The sequence below is a fragment of the Anser cygnoides genome, chromosome 15, assembly GCF_040182565.1.
Source record: "Anser cygnoides isolate HZ-2024a breed goose chromosome 15, Taihu_goose_T2T_genome, whole genome shotgun sequence".
Taxonomy (NCBI): domain Eukaryota; kingdom Metazoa; phylum Chordata; class Aves; order Anseriformes; family Anatidae; genus Anser; species Anser cygnoides.
In genome coordinates, this window is record NC_089887.1 from 3,189,383 (window position 1) to 3,212,463 (window position 23,081).

Consider the following 23,081-nt stretch of genomic DNA (forward strand, 5'->3'; position numbering starts at 1 on the left):
GATGACAGGTATCTTCGTACCTGTGCACCCCTACTTAACAGCCTTCGCACTTGGAGGTGCTCCCAGATCCGCCGCCTGCGCCAGCCGAACAATTGCAGCCCGGCAAGAGGCACGGATACGGGAGTGCAGACAGCAGCGCCCGTGAGCTGCTTTAGGGAAATCCAGTTTAGAGCCAAGGCAATGCATGCAGAGTCATTAATCTAGGTCTAGTGCCAATAGGGATGGCTTTGCATTAGCGCCGGGCCCCTTTGTAGTTCAGACAATCAGTCGTATTCAAACAGCGCGAGATAACGCTGCAGAAAGCTGAGACCATCGCAGCTCATTCCTCCTGTAAGGGGTGGGGGGAGAGGATTTACAGGCAAAATAGCATTGCATTAATGGGACTGCTCAGTATTCTGCACAGACGCTGGCGGATAATGTCTTTGCAAACTAACTGCAATAAATTAATTAAATTAATCTACTATGCCGTGCTTGTCCCCACCCAACATCAAATTCAAGGATGATCAGGGCTTGCCTTATCCTCCATAGCCTACGAAAGAATCTGATCTCACTTGCTCTAGAGTTTCTGAGGCACTGAATTGCAAAGTACCACCTGCCTCACTAAACTAATCACCAGCCTGGTGGTTTAGATCACATCAGTTTTACATGTAATTAAGACTGTCCAGGAGGGCATGCAGCTGCTTACATGGTCGTTCCCTCTTATACAGCAACGTGCCTCCTGCTCAGATAGGTGCAATTAAACAAGCCTGTTCACAGTCATTAAGCATTAATGCACCTCATTAGCATAAGAACTGGAAGAAGCTTTGATGCAGGGAACCCCGCAGGAGAAGGAGATAGAGAGAGATGTACATACAGACAGGAAGGCGAAGGGCTGGGCCACCACCTCCTCGTGGCCCCGACCATCCATTCCAGCTCCATTTCTCCAAAGCAATGAGCCATGCCGTGCCCTCCTCCCCAGAAATGGGACTGGGTTATCTTTCTCTCCCCCTCCCCCCTTTCTAAATTATGCCGGTGGAAAAAAAAAAAAAAAAAAAAAAAGAGGAAAAAAAAAAAACCACACCACAAAACTGTTGGGATATTAACCTAGCGAATCCATTAATAAGCTGAACTCTCTGTTGGCTTTGACACAGCACACTAAAGCTTTAAAGAGACAGGGCCCCAGACGCTGGAGATAGGGGCAGAGACAACAGCGCTAACAAAGAGCCACTGTTGCCACGGCCGTGGCCATCTCGGGTAGGTCCAGCTGTCTTTGGTGTTCTGTTTTCCAGACACAAAGAGCAGACTGAACCGTTTTGGTCTGAATGGCTTTCATTTGATGGTAGAGAAAATGAGAGGGAAGAAAGAACCTAAGTAAAGTGTCCAGGAGAGGAAAAAAAAAAAAAAAAAAAGAGCATGGTGCGCTGCAGGTCTTCAGTGAGAAAGGCTGCGGCTCCCTGGAGCACAAAATGGGGCTGTCTCAGCCAACGGGCACGGTGCAAAGGGAAGGCGACGTCGCGGTTTCGGAGCCGTGCGTGCTACCGTCAGCGAGGCTGCGTGGGTTAAGCAGGGATGCACGTTCCTGGGAGCCAGGCTGCCCGTCTCCTCCACGCTTTCCCGGCGCTTTGCACAGCACCGCGCAGGTCTCTAGGCACTATCAGACCTCAGATAATAAACAGCTTGTCTGACTCGGTTTTAATCTCAGAGGGAAAACGTGTGTTTGTACAGCACCTGGCACCACCAGGCTCAGAGCCTGTTGGGAGACTCCAGGCTGGACCACTGCGCGTTGGTATGCGCAGCCTCGGCAGGCTTTGCTGCTGCCACGACAAGAAACGGGCTTGCACCGGGAGCATGAATCAGCTGGAAAAAGCGCATCTCCCAGTGAAATGGCTTCGGGGAACCGCCACGCTCACACGCTGCCGCGGGGCCGTTCTCGATCCACACCCCAGCCCAAACCGTACCCTCAGCCCCTTGCTCCATCCCGAGACGGGACGAGGATGTGCACGCTCGAAAAAACCTTTCTGCTGCAGCTGCAGAGTCAAGATGCCAAAGTCATGCCCTTGTGCCTCCGCCAGAGGCCAAATCTGCATCCCAGGCTTGAAAAACAGGTCTACAATTTCCAGTCCAGATCCCTCTGTTATAAAGCGCAGCTCTGAGTGATAGAAATGGAAGCTGAGACCAGTTAGATGCGTAAGCCCACCCACCGGAGAGCCCTGCAGGCTCGTCCCTACAGCACGCGCTCTGTCCCTCTGTCTAGTCCAGGCCGTAAGTGATAAAAGCGTCCACGACTGCAGCTCTCATCTGGGAAGAAGAACAAACAACCCAAGCAGATCTTACCACTGGGAAATGGTTTCTAAGGGTCTCCAGAGATATCCTCTTTCCTACGCTCATTCCATTAGTGCTGTGCATGCTCCATTGTCCCAGTCTCTCCCTCCTTAGTGGTTACATCCTACAAATACAAACAGATTTCGAATCCCCTGTAGCCATTTGGCCCATGTTGATAATAATTTTCCCTCCTTGAGCACCTTTTATCTAGAGATCTGAAAGCATCTCCCTGGCATTAACAGTCATTAGCTCCTCCACCACCACGCAACGTAGGGTTAGCGCTGTCACGTTTTACAGCCGGGGGGAACTCGGGCACGGCGCAGTCTGTCCCGACAAGCAGCACATCTTCTCATGCCCTGTTAGATGGCACACGGACAGGGGCATTCGTCCCCTTGCTGAATCTTCGCTGAATTGGGCCCTAAACAATTTGCCAGCAGCGTCAGAGAGAGGAAGATATCCCAGGTTTGCATCTGAGTCACCAAACCCTCTGTTTTCCCGTCTGTGCGCAAAGAAGTCAACGGAAAGTCTCCCGTGGACTGCAGTGGGAAGTTCACGCTTTTTGAGTCAGTTAAAACAGCTTTTTTTTTTTTTTTTTTTTTGGAAGGGGGGGGAGTAGCGGTTAAGAGGCTTTTACTGTGCAGTCGTTTTGATAAACCGAGGGAGCCAGGGCTTTTACCCAGCAACAGGCTGGGAGAATGACTGATGGAGACCATGACCCCAGTGAACCGCAGCCCTGCTCCCCTGGTCCCTTCCCATTTGCCTTTTGTGATTACAATTAGCAGTGGGGGCCGGCAGGTGGAAAAAAAAAAACATAACGAAGAGGTCCCTACCCCCCCCCCCGCCCCGCTCCCACCCCCTCATTGTCTGCGTGCGGCTGGCTGAGCGTCTGCACACTGCAGTCCTCTGCCCATTGTGCTGCCGAGAACATGCGAACAGACGCTCTCGGGCGATGGGTTTTATTGAACGCAACTTCAATGGCAAATGGAGAGAGAAGGGGGGGGGGGGGGGGGAGAGAAAAAAAAAAAAAAAAAGCCTTGAAAATCCATGCCAAAAAAAAGAGGTGGGGAGGGTGTTTTTTTAATGCAATCAATGGCTCCTTCCTATAACTCTGCCTGTTGTGAGGAAATTTCTTTCCAGTAGCAGCCAGCAGCAGTCCCAAGGCTGTGACATTGCTGTAACGCTTGGAGCTCAGCTCTCTATCTCTGGCAGCAGCCCCGTCTTTTTGTCATTATTGGCTGTGATTGCAGGGGGTGCACGCCAGCTCTCCGAGCGCTGAGATATTGCTGTCTTCCCCTCCCTCTGGACAACCTGCCCTCGGAGAGAGGAGTTTGGGAGGGCGGCGGGGAGGAGACGGGGGTGAAACCGGGAGCTGAATTCTCCCTGCCTCCCCTGAGTAAGCTCCTATCCAAACCCACACGGATAGGTAGAGGTCCCTAAGGCCCTTTCGGAAAGCTCATTAGGAAAGTAGTGACAGATGCATTAGCTATTAAAAAAAGAGGGGGGAGAAGCTATCATAGAACTTTAAAAAAACGCAGCAGCAGCCACCCGACAGTTTTACTGCTGTCAGATCCCTTTTTTTTTTTTTTTTTTTGGTGGGCACGTTGCAAAGCAGGAGAGGTTCGGGGAAAGTATCTGACGCCTGGACCCTTTTCCCAGGCTCTGGACTGTCAATAATCCAGCCAGGGTATTTCTCAGACCCCCTGGGGGGAAAATATCAGCTCTGGTCCTTCGCCTGCCCATTGCCCTGCACCTGCTCGCCCTCCCTGTCCTCCCCAGCACCTCCTGGAGAGGGGTTTGGGAAGGGGCTGGAGGATCCCGCTGGGATGCCACGGGTGGCCAAAAAATGTGTGTCAGCTGCTGCCATCACCACCTCCAAGCTGCAGCCCAGGGAGGACAGGTCTTGGCACGAGATGCTCCCTCCCCACGTAAGCAGGGGCTGCTGAGCTGGTGATAGAGTCCTGCGTGCTGGGACCTGCTGTCCCTGCAAGCTCCGGCCCGGCGGAAGGACGGGTACGGGTGACATTGTGCAGCTACACTGGACGCCCAGTCAGGCTGCGAACCCCAGCCCACCCCAGGCTCCCCATCACTGCAGCACCAGGTTGCAAACTCATGGCCATCAGAGACCGGGGAACGGGCGTGCTGGTGGGATGCTGCACCGGTGGGAGCACTAAAAATCGCCTCCCTGCATCGGGACCAACACCTCTGGCAGCTATGGAGCCCTGCACAGGGGCTGGAGAGCAGGTAAAGGACAGGGAAATAGGGGTACCGGCTCAAAACTGGGTGCCCAGGGTGGGGGTCCAGGCTGGTGAGCTGGGGAGGGCAGGGGGTGGATGGGGAGGCAGGAGCGGGATGATGGCATGGGCTGGGGGACCCCATCCACTTGCGTGGAGAGCAGAGGCCAGGTAAGAGCAGACCAACAGATGTTGCACCTGCGTGACGGCTCCCGAGCAGCGCGAGACGAGCTGGAATCGGCGTCTGAGCCTCTACGACAACGCTCCTCACGCAGACAGCAGCGGGGAGCGGGGACGGAAGCGCTGCTTGCACCAACCTGCTCCCAGCACCAGCTCCTGCCTCTGAGCATGGCATTTCCCACTGGCCATCCCCGGCCACGGGGTGCTCCCGGTAGGGGCACGGTTATTTCCAAAGCACCAAGGGGGGGGCACCAGGGGTAGTCGTGAGCCCGTGCCACCCAACCTCCCCTCCTGCCACCTTCAATCTGCAGTCAGGAGGCGGAAAGCTCACCGGAGGAAGACGGCACCAGCAGACACCGTCCCCCTCGGTTGAGTTTTAAATGGCTCTCGGATCCCTTCAGACAAATCTAAATGCACCGATCCTATTGTGTGCATAAATCTTTGCACCGGGCCTGCACGCCTCCACACTATTGATAAAGAGAAACGAGTCTTAAATATTTAATGAGCGAATAAACCCGTTAAGAGGATATGATTAACTGCACGCCACAGCTCTGCATTTAAGGTGTCCCTGCTGTACCTTTAGAGGGGTTTTATTTTTAAGGGAAATCGGCAGCAGCAGCTGGTGGAAGCGAGCAGCCGGGGCGCGCGGGTGCTGCACCACCAGCAGCGCCAGCCCAGCGCTCCGCTTTGCAGGCATAAATACACTGCGGGGGCCCCCGCTGCGAACGGGGGGGATCGGTGGGGCCATTTTGACTCAGCCTGGCGGAGGAGGGCAGAAAATAGGGCCTGGGAGGGTTTATGAGGGGTTGTAGGAGCCAGTTTGGGGGTTAGAGAAAATGCCCGGACCCCCGCACCTTCCTGGACTGGTCTCCCAGCGGCACGGGGCTGCTCTCGGGGCATCGGGAGTCCTTGGAGCTATTTCCAGCCGAACCACGGAGCTGGAGGACGACCTTGGGCAAGTCACTTACGGTCACTCTGCCTCGAGCCGAGCTCAGCGCGACGCTGCCGGAGACTCGTCTGCTGAGGGTGCGGAGCAAGGAAATATTGGGAGGCAGGCGCTTTGCGCTCTCCTCCCCTCGGGACCAGGCGAGAGCAGCCTCAGGTGCCCAGCAGGGCACGGGTACCAGCTCCCTGCCGCACATGGGCCAGCCCACAGGATGCTCTCGGGCACACCGAGAGCCGTAGACGGGAGATTTTATAAACCGAGTGCTATAAAAGTCCCCCAGCAATGTGACTTTTTACGATTTAAAATTATTTTGATCGTTATTTTTACCCGAGCTAGGAGAATAATACAAAAGAAATCACCATGAATCATCGCTCAACTTCTCAAAAACGTTAAATTTAGCTGTTTTCGTGCCACCTTTTTGTTTACGTTCTCCAAGCGCTTCTTGCCAATGAGTTACCGGCAAGGATTTTTGGCCAGGAAGAGAAAAAAAGGAAAAGACAGACTGTTAATTTTAAGCAGCGATTGAAGATACTGGAAGAAAGTGAATTTAAAATTCTTAATCGCAACAGTTCCCTCCCCAAACCTCGAGTCTAAAAATTTTGCCCGCCCAATCAGGAAGCCAAAACCCATCATGTGATGCGAGATCCCAATTAAAACGGCTCCAATTCTTGAGGCTGAGTACTCACAAAAGAGCAAAGACCGCGAATTATTTGCAGAAATTATCTGGAGGACAATTTTGAATAATGAATACGACGGGGGAAATCGCAGTCACTTTGAATGCCTAATGCAACTACAAAAAAAAAAAAAATCACGAACAATTTGCGAGTAGAAAAGAGGTGAAAAGCGCGGAATAAATCATTTCTCAGAGTCCTTCCCCCACCAGCGATTATGACATACGAGCGGTGCCCCGGCACGGCTGTAAATGCTGCGGAAACCAGCTCTCCGCTGACAGATAGATGGAAGTCACGCCTGGAAATGCACCTAATGGGAGAGGCTGTGCTACCGCAGGCAGGTGAGGGACCCCGCGCCCAGCGCCGGCTGTAAATCGGGGTTGAGACAACCCGGGCAGCGGGACGTGTGAAGCAGGAGGGAAAAATGCTCTGGGTGATGGAGCCGAGCAGGGAGCAGCCGCCGGGCACGTAACCCCGACGTGGCAGACCCCGAGAGGCACGGGGCACTGTTAAGGGTGAGCTTCTGGACTGCGTGACTGCGACCGGCACGAGGGGTGGGAGATGCCGGCTCCTCCGGGAGTGCCGGCTCCTCCTGGCTCACCGGGTCCTGGCTCTGTGCTGGGAAATGCCGTCCTGCAGCACAGGGACCACGAGCACCCGGATATGTGCAGGGTCTGGATTTCGGCAGCTCCCACCCTGCCTCGGCCATCCCTTCTCGTAGCAGGGCTGAGCCAAACTCTTGCTTCGCCCTGAGAGCAGCTCCCACGGCCACCTCGGACACCTGGAGAGTGGAGAAGTGATTTCTGCTTAAACCTGAAAAGTCCTCCGTGCCCAGGCACCAAACTTCACGTCTCTGTCAGATTTACAACAAGCAGCTTTGCACTGCATCTCCAGCACTGAGCCCGGGGACCGAACCTGCACCAGGCTCGCTTTTCAGCTGTGAGGAGAGCTGCTGATGGGCGAAGGCACGCAGAGCCTGGAGGACAGGTGCTGGAGGACCCTGGGGACCACAGCAGGGCACGGCGGAGCTGGCACCGTGCTGGGAACGGCGGGTGCAAACCCCAAGGGGATTGCTGCGAGGGGTGAAACCTTGCAGTCGCTGCCTGCAGAGCCTGCAGCTGCCCCTGAGCCGGGCAAAGTCTGCAAACGCCGCTCACGTGGGAGGCCCTGGGCCTCTTCCTGCCCGAAAATCGCGTGCAGCACGGCGCAGCAACGGTCTGCTGGAGATGGAGCCGCGCACCTCCCAGCCCGCTCAGCTGACGTCGGTCAGGGTAACGAGAGGTTACAGCCTGATCACAAGACACGCTGACGAGGCATCTTCCCCTTCTGGGGAGGAAAGTCAAGTGCAAAAGTTGTAAAAGGAGTCCGGCTGCCTCTTGTGCCGTCGCCTCCTGGCAGCTCCTCGGCTTGCGGGGAGAGACGGTTCCTCTTGTTTCCCTTGGAAATGGAAGGGGAAGGGAAATGCCAAAAACCTCTGCATTTTGGGGGCAAGAATCAGAAAAAAAAAAAAAAAGAAAAAAAAAGAAGTTTTTTAATGTTTTGGGCCAAATATTCCCCAAAGGCTCTGCAAGCGGAGGCTGGATCTCTTGAATTCGCTCGGGTTCAGGACGTTTGTACCAACTCGCACCAACTTTGCGACGAGCCCCGCAGGGAAGCCTTGCTGCTCGCCGCCCGGACTGAGGCATCAGGAGAGCCCCTCATAAACCGAGCCGTTATCTGCCGTTAGCTCACCTGGAATCCCTGATTTCTCACGTTATTGTCCTGCAGAGGGAAACAGCTCCTTGAAAATAAAAATGGGAAGAAGAGAGTTGTCCCCCAACGCAGCATCATCTTTCCAGAGGGCTCTACTGGGTCACCAGCATCCTGCATCACCGGCAATTAAAAGCGTCGCGGTGGCTTCGGGGTTTTCATCTTGTGCCCCTCGATTTACCATGGATTCCCTGTTGAGCAACACAAACCAGCCCTGCAGAGCCCATCCTGCTCCACTCCTGCTTTTCCAGGTCCAGCTGCTGGGTGTTACGGGGCAGTTTTCAGAGCGCGGGCGTTTGCTTCGTGTGTCCAGGGAGAGCAGGGTGCCCTCGGAGAGCCGTGCCAGCAGGACAGAGCTGCTGCTGGTCAGGGAACCAGGCAGGGGCAACCAGCTTCTCCTAAAAGAGCCTCTGAGTGAGGCGTTTGGAGGATGGAGGAGTTTGAGGAGGATGGGCAACATCCGAGATCCCCCAGGTTCTGCTCCTGCCCGTCCGACGGTCTCCCCCCAGCACTGATTTGGCTGGTACGATGGTTGCCTTAATTACTTTTGGGGACGGCTCGCTGGGATGACGACTTACGGTGCCCAGGGCACTTCCGCGCCCGGCTCTCTTACAGCACTTGCCTGCTATCGTGCTGACTTCGCAGACAGGGAAATCGAGGCACAGAGCTGGCTCTGGAGATCCGCGAGGCCGGGTGCTCCAACGCCACCCCCCAGGCGACACCAGCACATCAACCACAACCCACTGACCATCCCCAAACCCCCCCCCCGAGACACCTCCTGCTCCCTTTCCATCCCCAGCTCGGCCTCCCCGAGCCCCCATCCTTTGGCCCTCCCCTCGAGCACCAGTTTCTGTCTCCGGCCCCCGGGCGCAGCACCACCAAGGCTGGGGGAACCAGCATGCCCCCCCCGCAGCCCCCGGGATCACGCAGCTCCGCCGTGGTGGTGGCAGCGGGGCGGACAATGACATTTGCTGCGGGAGCCTGACATCGAACCCAGCCAGTCAGAACGGCGGGCGTTTTGCTGGCAAGGGGAGCAGCTCCGCGCCGACACCATCAGCGAGGGGACAGGAGAGGGAGGGGAAAGGAAAAAAAAGCCGAGGCAGCAGCCAGACAGCTGCCTCTTCCTCCTCCTCCTTTTGTGCAGAAATGTGTTTTTGTTTGTCAGTCAAACAGATTGTTTTCTCCTTCTTTGCAGGCCAATTGTTTCTGCTCCTGCAAGATAAGGGATTGAAAAGGGCTATATTTTTATGGCACCGAATCTAGGCCCTCTGAATTGGAGGGGAGACATCAAGTGGGAGGAGATTCCTGTTCAAACCAGCACTCCTCTCCCCCTTTCCACTCTCCAATCCTATTTCCACCCCCATTTTCCTTTTTTTCTCCCTCCTTCTCCCGCCTGGAGCTGCCTCTCGGCCCTCTCGCTATTTAATCTCCGTGTCTCTGGTGGACTCGGGAGGTTTACACAGCTTCGTCCTCTTTGCACCATCTGCTGAAAAGAATCCGTCTGTCCTTCTGCCGCTCTGTCCGGCGGCTCCTCCTGCCATCCTCCCCCAGAAAAAGGGAGAGCGGAGCTGCTGCTGCTGCTTGTGAGTGTCCAGAGGAACAAAACCCAGGAGGGGGCTTCCTTTTCTACGGCGGTCTTGAAAGAGCAGACCCCTGTGTGGGGCAGGAGCGGCACGCAGAGATGAGGGAGGAAAATGGTTAACAAGAGCAAGCCCAGGCCGGGGTAAGATTCCTCTCCTGACTCCAGAGCTGGCTGCAAGGAGCCGGCTCCCATCCTTCATCCCGTCCCTTGTTGGACTCCCCCAAAATCTGCAATCCAGGTGGGACGACGTGACTCACGGTGACCGCGGAGAGCAGCAACGCCGGAGCAGTGACCCCAAAACGATCGCCAGCATCGGAGCCACGTCTTCAGAGCAGGTCCCCAAGCCAACGGACCCGGGGAAGCCCTTGGTCCATCAGGGCTGGAGGCGACCCGAGCCTTGCCAGCCGTGGTGACAGGGTGGGGATGCCGTGTCCCAAGCACAAGTCCCTCGCTCCCGCGCGTCGGTCCCATCGCACGTGGCTGTTCGGTGCCGAGGAGCAGAGGGAGGTTTTGCCTCCCTTCCTCGCGGGAGGAGAGCCTCGAAGGGGGCAGCGTGGTTCATATCCAGCTCATAAGCCTCTCAGAGCTCAGGCTCGAGGACTGAGATTCACTCAATTAATTTTGCTTTGGCAAAAAGTCCATTTTTATTGCTATTTCATGCCTTCAGTATAGATTTTCCCTGCTCGTCTCAAAGGGATAATAAAACCCGACTCGTTCTTTTTATAAAAGTCTCACACTCCCTCTCTCACCAGGCTCTGTGTTCCCCAGCTAGAGATGTAAATTTAAAGGGGAAATGCTGTCATTTAAAACAAAACAAAACCAAAAAAAGCAACTCAGAAAGCCGGTCTTGGAGCATATTCCAGCTCTCAAAAACTAGGCCGTGCAACCGAAGCAAAACCCAGCAGCAGAGCGGGCTCCGGCTGCGACGCCGGACCCCCAGCGCCTGCACCTGCCTCCCCCCTCTGCACTGCTGGTGCCCGGGGAAAATCCCAAATCTGTGTGGTGCTGAGCAGGGAACAGAGAGGTTCTGAGCGCGTTTGCAGGTGTGCAAAGCCCTGTCACCCGCCCCAGCTGGGACGCATCCTGCCCGGTCCCCAGAAGGGCTGTACCCACGGAGCATCCCCGTGTGAATAAGGGAAACTCTTAATTCCTCCGCCCCGTGCCCTGCTGCGGGGACGGGACACGAGTGGAAACCAGGCAGTGTCGCTGCCATCGGTCACCAGCGAGTGGCAGCCACCCCCTGGGGACAGGGCGGCGTCCCCAGCACCGCCCTGTAGGAGCAGGTCGGACCCACGTACGCACCAGGCACGGGGAGGACGGGCTCAGGCGGTTCCCTCCTGCCCCGGCCGCGTGTCTGAGCCGGTGACGTGCACAAATCCGCCGTCACCGGGACTTTCCTTGCCTCGCTGGAAACCAGGAGCGCATCCAAAGCGGAGCAAGAGGAGACGTGCACGTGCCTGCGCGCTGCCAGCCGGGGTGCCACCGCCGCGCGCGTCCGCCCACCCGGCCCTCGGCCCCGTGCCGCAGCACGCCGCGGCCAGCCGAGGGGCAGCAGCCGAGCCCTCGGCCGCACGTGCAAATGTTTCTTCTTCTCCCCTTCCTTCTCCCTTCATCCGCGCCCTCGGCACGCCCCGGCCGCGGTGAGCTGAGCGCCCTGCCTGCGTCTGCAGCGCCCGCGGCGAGAGGAAACCCGCAGCTCGCCCTGTTCCTGCAGGTGTGCCTCCAACCGCCGAGGGGCTGGGGGCAACTCGCGCGCTGGGACGGGCAGGAGAGGAAAGAAGAGGGTGAGGAAACCCACGGCGCTGTCACGCTCGCCGGCTAACCGATGGCCCCGTCGCCTCCGGGCACAGCGCGCCGTGCCCCCGGCTCCATCGGTTAAACCGAAGTTGTGCCGCTTCCTCTGCTGGCAGCACCAACCGTCCTTCCCCGCCGCAAGCCGCCGAGCCCGGGGGACGCTACCAAAAATAATTCTGCAGCCTGGCGAGGGCCGCTCCGACAGCTCCCGTGTCGCAGGAGCAGCCGGCCGGGGGCCTTACGCTCTCCTGCAGAGCCCTCGCCAGACCTGGCCCTCCAGGCTGGAAAATCCTTCGCGAGCTGTGACAACCTCTGCAGCTCAGGCAGAGGCGAGAGATGATTAAGACTGGCTGAAATCTCGCAGGACCCTGCCGGCTGAGAGGCCCCCCCCCGTGCACGAGAGAGAAACACCCCGGGGCTGCTCCTCGCAACCTGCGCCTCCCCTCACCTTCGCGGGGGGCCGGGCACGGAGCAAGGCCAGGAACCAGGTCACCGCCGCCCGTTTCCAGGCAGCAAAGGTTTGGAAGAGCAGAGGATCGTTTAGCAGAGCGACAGCGAAGGTTCAGAGCAGAGCCTTCAAATTACACGCTACAGAGCACTTTCCCTGCCTAAAAGGTCTCTGAAATGACTGTGGCGGCTCGGAAACGCAGCACTCTGCGTGCAATCGTTCCCTGGGGCTTGCGGAGGAGACGCAGCTGGGAGAGGAGAGGTGGGTCCGCGGTGCCCGGCACGGGCGGCCCCTCCAGCAGCCGAGGACGCACGCTGCTCCTGGGCGCCCAGCACGGCCCCGCGCCGCTTCCCTAAAGCTCCCCGGCAGTTTCTACTGGTCGTGCTATTTTTTGTTATTGTTGTGCTTTTTTTTTTTTTTCTCATTTCTCACTTCCTGCCTTGAACTTCACACAGCTCCCCGGCCCCGGAGCTGCCGCTCGGGCCTCTTGGTGACCCCCAGCACCACGCACAGACCCCCAACAGAGCCCCCCTGCACCACCACCGCGCTCGCCAGGCCTCCAGGCGATGCCACGGGGCTCAGACCCGACCTGTGCCAGGGGGAGAGCAGGGAGGGGAGAGCGCTCGGGGGGAACCTGTCCTCTCCATTTCCCTTGGCTCCTTCCCATCCTTCTCCAGCCCGTCCCCCGGCAGCTCGAGCTCCATTTTCACCAGGCGGTGACAGCCGCCGGCCGTGCACCTGGAGCGCGCAGCCCCGGGGCACCGCGCGCAGCCAGCCCCCGCCTCGCCACCCGCGTGTCCCCTCATCCTCTCTCACGGGTGACAGCTCCCACATCCGCAGAGCCACCGGCACGGTGCTGCTCAGCCACCCGGGGCAAGCTGCCACCCCGGGAAAGGCAGCTGCACCGTCCCACAGCCGCGGGTTTGGGACGCCCTGCAAAGTCCCAGCACCCAGCAAGGAAACCACTCCTGGAGGCTCCGGTGATGCCCAGAAGCTGGAGGCGAGCTGGGAGAGCCCTCGGAAGGTGCTGGCACCACCAGAGCTGCCCGCCCTTCGCCTCGCACATGCAAAACCCACACTGTTGTTTTGGGGAGGGCAAGAACACCGCTCGGGGAGGTCACCAGAGGACAGCCAGCCAGGGGACCGCTCGCCACCGAGGGGAGCGCAGGCAGGAACCGGCAGCCACAAGAAGCCTTCGCAAAGCCAAATCTGCTCACATCTAAGGGCCGGCATCACGCTCCGTGAAAGGCGGCGGGGAGCGAACGCGCACCCCAGCAGCTCCCCGCTCTGACGTCAATGAAAACCTCCGGCAGGTCCGCGACGTCAGCCGCGACGCATCGCGACGGGCCCGAGAGCCCTCGAGGTGCCGACCCCCGGGACCGGGCGGGCCGCGGCTCCATCGGGACCCCCAGCCGGGCGAGCACCCAGGGGGCCGAATGTTTGCAGGGGGTGGTGGCAAAAGGGTGGGCACAGAGGCAATTGCAGCTGAAAGGCAGCTCCAGCAGAAAGATCTGGGGGGGGGCGCGGGGGTCCCAGCCCACCTTGCTCCAGGGGGGCTTCAAACGCACAAAGTTGCATCCTCCTGGGCTGAAGGATGCTGCTGGGGGGGGGCGAGGGGACCCTCGTTGCCCCTCCACAGCCTGGGGGGAGCCAGTGAGGGGCTCCCTGTCCCCTGTGACACCACTGAGCTCCAGCCAAGCTCGTGCCTGGGGAGAGGGGGGGGGGTCCAGAACGGGATGCGGTTGCAAATGCAAAGCACGGCACGCGCAGCGCAATGGGAGCACAGCCTGAATGCAGCGCAGGGGCCGTGGGGATGGAAAGGGAAGGGGAAGGGGAAGGGGAAGGGAAGAGAAAAGAGAGGGAAGGGAAGGGAAGGGAAGGGAAGGGAAGGGAAGGGAAGGGAAGGGAAGGGAAGGGAAGGGAAGGGAAGGGAAGGGAAGGGAAGGGAAGGGAAGGGAAGGGAAGGGAAGGGAAGGGAAGGGGCTGCAGCGCACACACCGCCGGTGCCCCCGCGGCTCCAGCAGCAGCACGGCTGCAGCCGCCAGCGCGGTGCAAACGCAACGCGACGCCCCCCGGCTCGCCGCCCCCCGGCTGTCACCCCCCCCCCCTTCCCCTTCCCCTTCCCCTTCCCCTTCCCTTTCCCCTTCCCCACCCCAAGCCTCCCTCCACCCCGGACCCTCCCCGGGCGGCGCTCCCGGAGCGCAGCGGCCCTGCCGGCGGAGCCAAAAAAAAAAAAACCACACAACAAAAAAAAACCCGACCCCCCCACCCCCTTCCCGGTTCCTCCCCGGTTCCAACCTCCCCCCCCCCCTCCCCGGGTGCAGCAGCCTCTTACCGGGCGGGCCTTGCCCCGCTGCGTCTCAGCGGCGGCGCTGGGCGGGGGCGGCCCCGGCGGCCATCCCCGGGCGGCCGCGCCGCTGTCCGCCGCCGTTGCGAGCCGCCTCGGCGGTGTCAGCGGGCGGGAGCCCCGCGCGGCGCCGGGAGGGAGGGGAGGAAAGTCGGGGGCATGACCGAGCGCCGTCGGAAGTGCATTCGTTTGCCCGCCGCCCCTGCCCGCGACGGCGGCGACACCTGCCGGCAGGGAGCGCGCACGGCGAGCCGCGCACCGGGCTGCGCGCAACGGTGGGGAGGGGGTGAGGGTGGGGAGGGGGGGGCGGGGAGCGGGGCCGGGCATCGCGGGGTGGGGGCGGGGTGTTGGGGGGTGAGGGGTGCCGGGCACCGGGGGTGGGTGCGGGGTGATGGGGGCGATGGGCATCAAGCATCACCGGATGCGCGCGGTGCGCTCGGGGGTGGTGGGCAGCGGGTACCGGGCACGGCTGGGTGCGCTCGGGGTGATGGGGGTGATGGGTACCGGGTACCCGGCATCGCCGGCTGGATGTGATGTGCTGAGGGTGATGGGAACCAGGTGCCGGGCATCTCTGGATGCACTCGGGACGATGGGGGTGATGGGCACCGGGTACCCGGCATCGCCGGCTGGATGTGATGTGCTGAGGGTGATGGGAACCAGGTGCCGAGCATCACTGGATGCACTCGGGGTGATGGGGGTGATGGGCACTGGGTACCGGGCATGGCTGGGTGCGCTCGGGGTGATGGGGGTCATGGGCAGTGGGTACCCGGCATCGCCGGCTGCACTTGGAGCACCGGGTGTGATGGGCACCGGGTACCGGGCATCACCGGCTGCACACGGTGCACCAGGGGTGATGGGGACCAGGCATCACCGGCTGAACAACGTATATCGCCGGCTACATGCCAAGCACCAGGTACAGCCCGCTATGCTCCAGGTGTGATGGGCTCTGGGTATCACCGGGCGGCAGGAACGGGGCATCATCGGCTGCGCACCGTGTGCTGGGCACCATGCACCACGCACCACGCATCACCAGCCATGCACCACTCTCGGGGTATCCCCGGCTGCACACTGCATGCGATGGGCACTGGGTATTGCCAAACACACACCGGATATCATACTCCAGGCATGCAGTACCGGCCGTTATGCTCCAGATACTGGGCCGCATGCACTGGATCCTGGGTGCTGGGGACCCAACGCAGCATGGTGGGTATGGGTACCGGGTAGCCCTTACTGGGCTGCGTGCAGCGGGGACTGGTGCCAGGCACAGCAGGGGGGAGTGCACCGGGCACCAGGGACCAAACACCAGATCCTGCAGCAAGGTTTAGATCTGGATTTGGAGCCGGGTCTGCGCCTGGGTTTGGATCCACGTTTGGATGAGGGTTGGGCAACACGTGGATCTGCACTTGGATCAGGGTCTGGGTTTGGATCAGGATTTGGATCAGGATTTGGATCCACGTCTGGATCTGCACTCGGAGTGGCATTCAGCTCCTCATCTGGATCTGCTTCTGCATCTGAATCTGGAACACATCCTTCACAAGAGCATGGAGGTGGCACTTCTGACACCCTCCCAAGCACCCCATAGCAGCCCCAGAGGTGCGCTGAGCACCACCATGCCACGGGGCACTCACCCGCTTGCTGGAGAGGGTTCGTGCGCCCTGCCCCGAGTGGCACGGGGACCCCCAGGGAGGAGCTGGGGGCTGCAGCAGCCATGGCAGGAGCTGTGGCCACCACGCCGAGGGGAGGGACAAGACGGCACCGCTCCCACTCGCCTTGGCCGGTCACCAGCCGTGTGTCTGGGGCTGAACGTGCTCCGAGGAGGAGCTGGGGTCAGGGAGGGGGATGAGTGCAGGAAACATATTAAGTGAGGAAAATTGGCTGCAGGCAGCACTGCTGCCTAGTGCTTACTTGGTATTTTCCTCTCCGTCAGGTGTCTGGTATAAGCCCTTTCTGGGTAGCGGTTGCAGCTGGTTAACTGTTTGTGTCGCAGAGGGGCCGCCGGGCACCGGCACCCGCCCTGCACCAAGCGGGGTGGCACCCAGCACCCCGCCGTGCTTGTGGCCCCCGGCGCTGACACCCGGGCTCGGCCACAGCAGCTCATGCAGGTATTTTAACGGGGAGCTCCTGGGCTCTTCCAGCCCAGCTGCTAATTTGTAATCCTGTTCTCCTATTAAAATAAAAGCCTCTCTTATTCCTGAACACGAGAGCCAAAGCAAAACTATGAGGAAGTGCCCTGTTTGCAGAACATGCTGTGAAACGCACAAAGGAAACGAAGAGAAAACAGCGTTTTGCACGTTTTTTAGCCTCATTTCAGCTGGGACTTGGAACCGCAGAAGGGAAATCTTTTCCAGCAGGATGTGCATAGCCGGGGGGGGGGGGGGTGCTGAGCTGCTGGCTGCTGGCGTCCTTCTGGAGCAGGGCCACCTGCCTGCCGGGGCACGGCAACCTCTGCGATGTCCCCGGGGGGTGTCAGGTCCCTGGGGGTCCCAAGGTTGCTGCGGGGGCTGGAGCGGCGTGTCCCCACGGGGCCGGCGGGGCACGGATGGAGGCGGACGGCAGGAAATACCTGCAGCTCCAACGCGTCCCCGCCAAGCCCAACAACGGGGCGCGTGTTCAGAGGGCGGCTGCGGCCCGGCGGGAGGAGCCTCCGAGGGACACACGGGCCATTGTTCCTCGTGCACGGGGCGGAAATTCAGCTGGGCCCACGGCGTGACGCTGCCAGGCTCTGGCCCTGGGCTGCGAGCGGGACCGAGGAGCTGCCAGCACGGATCAGGATGGGAATGGGTCAAACGCAGCGTCCGGCGGCTGAGCCGCGTGTGCCGGCGGTGGGACGGGCACCAAGGGGGCTCGCTCGCTCCTTGGCTGCGGCATGGCACATGCCCGAGGCTTTTTGCTTCTCCAGGGCTCTTACAGATACACAGATACTCATCTTATCCCCTCTCAGAGCTCTGTCTGTCTGTCTGTCCGCGCTCTTGCCAGTGCCCTGCAGCAGGGAGCTCCTCGCCGTAACCTGGAAAGACATCTCATGTGGTCTGGTGCTTGGCAGTTCCAAGAAGCACTCCCTGGTGTTTTCCTTTCGCTTGCACAGCGCCTTTTACCACTAACCTCCCCCCCCCCACCCCCAATTTCTTTAAAAAGCAAGAAAACGCCTTGCCGAATGCGCCCAGCGCTGCAAATCCCTAATTACCCTCAGCTCCTCCTAGCAAACGGGCTTCCCGTCAGGGAGCACTGCTGCCAGGGGCAAAGGGCTGCAGGCACTGCAGGGCAGCCAAAAATGCTGCTGCTCCCTGCCACCGCCGCGGGGACACTGAGAGGGTTTCGTCCCATTGCAATGCTCCCAAACAAATCCCAAAATATCAGCACTCGCCTTCCCCCGGCTTCCAGATCCGAGGGCGTTTCTCAGAGGCAGGCTGCGAGCCGGGGGCGAGGAGAGGACGTGCAGCTCTCCTTTGTGGCCCCCGCGCTTTGCCCTTTCTCAGGAACTGGCCAGCTTGTTCCCATTAGGAGGAGCTGAGGATCCAAGTATTTGTCAATGGCCAGGAGCGGATTTGCTGATCGTTCCCTGGAATGATGGCGAGCGAGGTGCCTGGCACGGAACGATCCTTTTATGGTAAAATTAAGGGTGAACGCTTAGCGGATTTGCATCTGAAGTTGATTGATACGTGGCATTAATGCACACGCAGATAATTTTGTGTTTGGAGACCGCTGAGCAAGGAGGAATTTTTATTTTGGGTCAAAGATAAGGGCATTGTGCTGAGATGAAATATGCAGGTTTTTGATCAGTGTCACAGGCGGCGCGTTTCTCGTTGCTGGGCAAGGTGATGGCAGGCCCACCTCAGCCGTTCCTGTCCTCGCTTTTAAGTGCTTTGGGTCTGTGCCTGATGCGAGGAGCAATCCCCTTGCTGTCACTTAGCGCCAGGACGTAGCTCCAACTTTCTGAGCTTTGGAGTTTCCCATCACGAAAAAAAAAAAAAAACCAACACGTAATATGGAAACCTCTCTTTTATTTCATGTATTTATTTTGGGCAGGCAGAAGGATGCGCCACCGAGAAGCATTAACTAAACAGAGCGGTGCACCTCGGTCGTTACGGGAAAGGTGCGGGCAGAGCACTGCCAAGCCGACGATGCCTTTCAAACCCACCTCTGGCAGCCTGCACTGAAGCCGTCAGCAAAACCTCAGCCCTCCCAGCTGCTCAGCGCCGGCGCCTGCCCTCGTGCCAGCCCTCGTGACACGTCCCCGGGCGGTGCGAGGTGGCCGCTGTCACGCAGGGAGGTGCGCGGGGTTGTTGGTCCCCTTGCATTGCTCGACCTCTCCGGGTTGCTGTGTGTCAAATGCGACCAGGATTTTGGGGAGCCTGGGATGGGTCCACCCTGGATATCTGCTCCCTTGGCAGTGAGGACATGGGCTGAGCAGGGGCTCGGCGGTGCTGGTTTGGTGCTTCCCGGCCTGTGAGGGCTGAGGAGCTGGGGGCTAATTTCCTAAAAGCATCCCCGTGAGGGGGCTCGGAGCAGCCGGTGCCCGTCCATCGTCCAGCCAGAGCTCACGGGCTGCTCTGGCAGGGGCAGGAAGCAAAAGGCAGCGCCATCCGTGGGGCAAAGTCAGCCCTAACGGAGGGAATGGTGCAGGAATTAATTAGGCAGATCCTCAAGTGCCGGTAACTCAGCACAAACACCAGGCCATTTGCAGAAGCCAAGACCCTGGGGTTCCCCCCCTCACCTCTTCGGTCGTGTCCCAAGACCGCCGCAGCCCCTCCGACAGCAGGGCAGGGTGGCAAACACCCTCTTCATCCTCCTCCATCCTCATCCTCCTGCATCCAGGCGATGGGAGGAGGAAAGGGAAGGGGAAGAGGAGGGAGCAGCGCTGAGGAGCAAAAGAGGCAGTGCTACAAAGAGCCCCGAGCAGCCACTGGTGCTCGAGGCCATCCCTGCTGTGAGGCCGAGCGGCTTTTTCCAGGCCTGGCAGGGGAAGCCCGGAGGAAGAGGGACAGGGGTGAGGGGAAGAGGGGGCAGCCCCGGCCATGCCGACGTGTGCTCGAGCCCCAGGAGGTTTGCGAGGCTGCGGCGCGTTTCGGCGCTGAAAGCTGCCCCGGGGCCCCTCCCAGCGAGCAGCAGCGCTGCGAGCCGGCTGCGGGCATCGCGTTTGTCTGGCTCGTGGCTTCCTCGTTACGCCAAGAATGAGGTATAGATATTCAAAAAAAAAAAAAAAAAGGGCATTGCAAAAACAAAACGGAAAAAAAAAAAAAAGGGAAAACCTACAACAACACAAAACGCAGCACCGGCTCCCCCCACCCCCCCACCATCTCCACCACCCAACAACAACCAAGAAAGGCAAGATCTTTCATAAGCCCGGAAGATGTCACCATAGAAACAGAAATCAGAGCCACTCCAAGGATCCTGCCGCCTGGGAAGGCGATAAAATGTTTTCTATCGATTGCTGTCGGGAAAGTCACTGCTGATAAGCCATCCGAGGAGAAATGGAGCAGGGATGCGGGGATGGGGGGGGAGCTCTTCAAAGGAGCCTCCTGACGGTTCCTCGGCTCCCCCCGCGGGGAGGTCGGGGTCCGAGGGGTGCCAGGGGTGGGTGCTGTGCCCCGGGGCTGTGTGCGTGCACAAGGGGAGGTGTGAGCCCTCCGTGCCTTCGGCGTGGCGACGTGCGCGTGCCCTGGCTGTTGCAAGCGTGAAGGGGAGAGCCCTGGGTGTGCTTTGGCAGCTCTTCGTGGCACAAATCACCACGTCTTGGTGGCTGGTGGAGGCGGGGGCACTTCGTTTTGCTCCTGGCGCGGCATCGCCGGCCTTTCACGTCCCCCTTCAGCTCCGAAATGGCAGTGGAAAACCCCGTGGTGCTGGCTTGGCTGCGCAGCACCGTGCCCAGCAGCCTCGTGCCCTTGAAGGACTCAGCCCCTGGTCTACACCCACGCAGGGGGACCCCACGCACACACCCCGGGGCCTGCAGCACACCCCGGCATCACCTCCGCAGCTTGGAGCATCCCCGCTGCGGCTATGGGATCTGCCCTGCAGCTCTTCCCGGGGCGCTGCTCAGCGCCGGGGCCGGCTCGCGCGCCCTTTGAAGAGACAGCAAATCCTATTATCTGCTCATTCCTCTCGCAGCGTGAAATCTCAGAGCGTTCACCAGCAGCTGAGTGTGGTCTGCCGCCTGCAGCCCCGCGCTGCCTCCACTCCCGTGCGCGCAGGGGGGGTCTCCAGGTCCCCGCGGATGCGCCCCTCCAGATCCCAACCCACGGACAAGCCGGGAGGAGACACCGTCCCCCTCAACGCCGCTTGAAACGGGGACCCTACAAGGCTCCAGCAGCAAGGTGCAAAGGATGGGGGCGCAGGAAAGCAGGGTGGGGGGCCGATTTCCCCCCTTCTCACCCGCGGGGAGCTGAGCTGCGGCTGCAGCCTGCGCAGCCCCACGCCATTAGGGCCGGGAAGGTGGCAACCCGGCTCGCACCCCTCATCCCCGCGGCAGCTCTGCTGCCAGTAATTGGCAGCAATAAAAGAGGCAGTTAATCCCGGCCAGCGGGGGGATGCAGGCACCCTGGCAAAGGAGGAGCTGGGGAAGAATACACTCCTGGGTGCAATCTGCGGCCCCGGAGAGCTGGTTGGGTGCCACCGGGAGCATTTGCCGGGGATTTTGTTAATGATGCAGGCGCAGCCTTCCCAGCTTGGCCCGTGCTAAAGCCCTGGCTCGCGCGAGCTGAGGCTGTTTGGCTTGAACTTCGACCAGCTGCTTTCCACTGCCTGGTGGATTTTTGCCTCGATACTGGGTGGCTCCGCGCGATAGGGGAACAAAGGAGCAGTTGGGGGGGGGGGATTTCACCCCGGGGCGGATTTTCGGAGGGGGAAGGAAGGGTTAAGCCGGGTCTTGTTACTGGGTTATTTTAGGATGGTAGCGCTGAAGGGACCGCAGGAGGATTTCTGCGCACAGGGGAAGATGGAGTTTAATCAATATTGACAAGAGCCATTCACCAAAACATGCTCTTTCGCTAATGAAAGCCAGACCTGGTGACTCCCCGGGGAAGGACAGCTTTGGGAAAAAGGAGAAGGAGGCGGTGGGAAAGTCAGGGCTCCCTCTCTCATGCTGCTGGCTGTTATGAGACCAGGCTGCCTTTGGGGTTGATTTTCCCAGCCTGCAAAGACTTTGGCTCATGGGTGCAGGATACCCAGGGCTGGACCTCGTGGCATGAAGCGAGGGCCCCGTCCGTCCCCCTGTGGACCTGTCCCTCTGACAGCGCAGCACATGGAGAGGGCTGCAGCCACTGCAGCTGCCTCCTGGCATTTCCCCACTGCTGCCGGCTCTGTGCCAGGGCTGGGGCATCACCCAGGGCCATCACCATAAGAGCGACCAGCCCACACCGTTCCCAACCGCTTGTGCCCTATTTCTTTTTGCTCTGCTTTCTCTTTTCTTTCATCCAGCCATTTACCTCTGCGTTTCCCCAGCCTCCAACTGAAGACATTGAACCCAGGCACTTTCCTGCTCCAGCACAGCGTGGGTGCAGCCCAGAGACCCAGCCCCGGCACGGGCAGGGGGCAGCGGGGTGAGGTGGGATCCTTCTCCTCCTGCAGGGCATCCCCCAGGCTCCTGGCACGGCCACGGGGCTGCTCCCGGAGCAGGGGGAGGTGAGCGAGACGCGGTTGGAAAGGAGGAAGGTTTTGATCCCCCGCCAAGCCCACACAACCCTGTCCAGGTTCACACTGGCAGATAATGAGCTTTAATGAGCAGGTCACACTAATTGGTAAGTGATCCCAGACCCATCTGTGGCAGAGGCGAAGGAAGAGCAGAGGCAGCACCGGGCGAGGAGAGGGGCCGGGGCTGCCCGGGCTGGTTTGGGAGCGGGGGCTCTGCCTCCTGCACGGGGACTGCGGGCTGGGCTGTGAGCTGGGCGTGCAAGCACGACCCTGAGCAGGGTTTGCAATCAAGACCCCGGGCAGGGTTTGCAATCATGACCCCAAGCAGCACTTACAAGCAAGACAAGTGGGGTTTGCAAGCAGAACCACAAGCAAGGGTCTCAAGAGTCCTTGGCCACCTTTGCGAGCTTCACCGGGGCAAGTTGGGTAGCCAAAAAGAGGCAGGGGCACAGCTTGCCTCCCAGTCCCAAGTCCTTTAGCAAGCACAAATGGGGCATGGGGAGCTGGAGGTTTTTGCACAGTGGTGGGCAGGAGGAGGCCAGCTTGCCCCCACAGCCCCGAGCCAAAGCAGGGCAGGGTGGGCCCGGCTGGCTGGCCCGAGTGGCAGACGTATGGCGCTGACAAGGCAGTCCTAATCGGAGATCATTGTAAATTCCCCTCTCAAATGGAGTGGAAAAATGCTATTAAGCTAATATAGCATCGCGGGGGAAGGACGCGCTGCCACCGCGGCCTCCAGGGAATCGCGGCCGTAAGGAGGGGAAGGAGCAGGAGTGCTCGGGGCAGGGGGAGCGCAGAGCGGTGCTGGGCTGCCCGGCCCTGCCCTGCTGCTCCCTGCCTCAGTTTCCCCAAGAGGCCGAGGGATGGGGTGCCCCCAGGAGCTGGGTGAGGGCCTGGCTGGGGTTGGACAGGGTTTGCTGTTGGATGAAGGGGGTTATTCACCTTTCCTCACACCCCTGCGTCTTTTAACCCTCTGCCACCACCACGACAATGTCATCCACAAACCCCAGCCTGCTGCTTGCTGACCCGTCCTGCATCGCCTGCGCTCCTGCTTGCCAGCAGCTCTGCCAGTTTCCGATGCCACAGCCCAGCACATCCCACTATATCCCAGCACATCCCACTATAGCCCAGCACGCTGCACCGCGCCGTGCAGACGGGGCACGTACGGCCGGAGCTGGGGCCACCCAAACTGCAGCTTTGGGGTGCTGG

General features: G+C 59.9%; 1 protein-coding gene across 3 annotated transcripts in view; it reads right to left on the reverse strand.

The window, feature by feature from the left end:
* The window catches only part of RAI1 (retinoic acid induced 1), a 73,390-nt gene extending 59,018 nt beyond the window's left edge, over positions 1 to 14,372 (reverse strand). Inside the window, exons 1-2 of one of the 3 annotated variants that reach the window (XM_066977667.1) lie at positions 14,238 to 14,361; positions 2,314 to 2,425 (exon numbers count right to left, since the gene is read on the reverse strand). The gene's annotated coding sequence lies outside the window, so the exon portion shown is untranslated. Of the gene's footprint in view, positions 1 to 2,313; positions 2,426 to 14,237 lie in introns of all 3 variants that reach the window. The other 2 variants (XM_066977668.1, XM_066977665.1) reach the window with 2 other exon arrangements.
* Between the last annotated feature and the right edge of the window lie 8,709 nt (positions 14,373 to 23,081).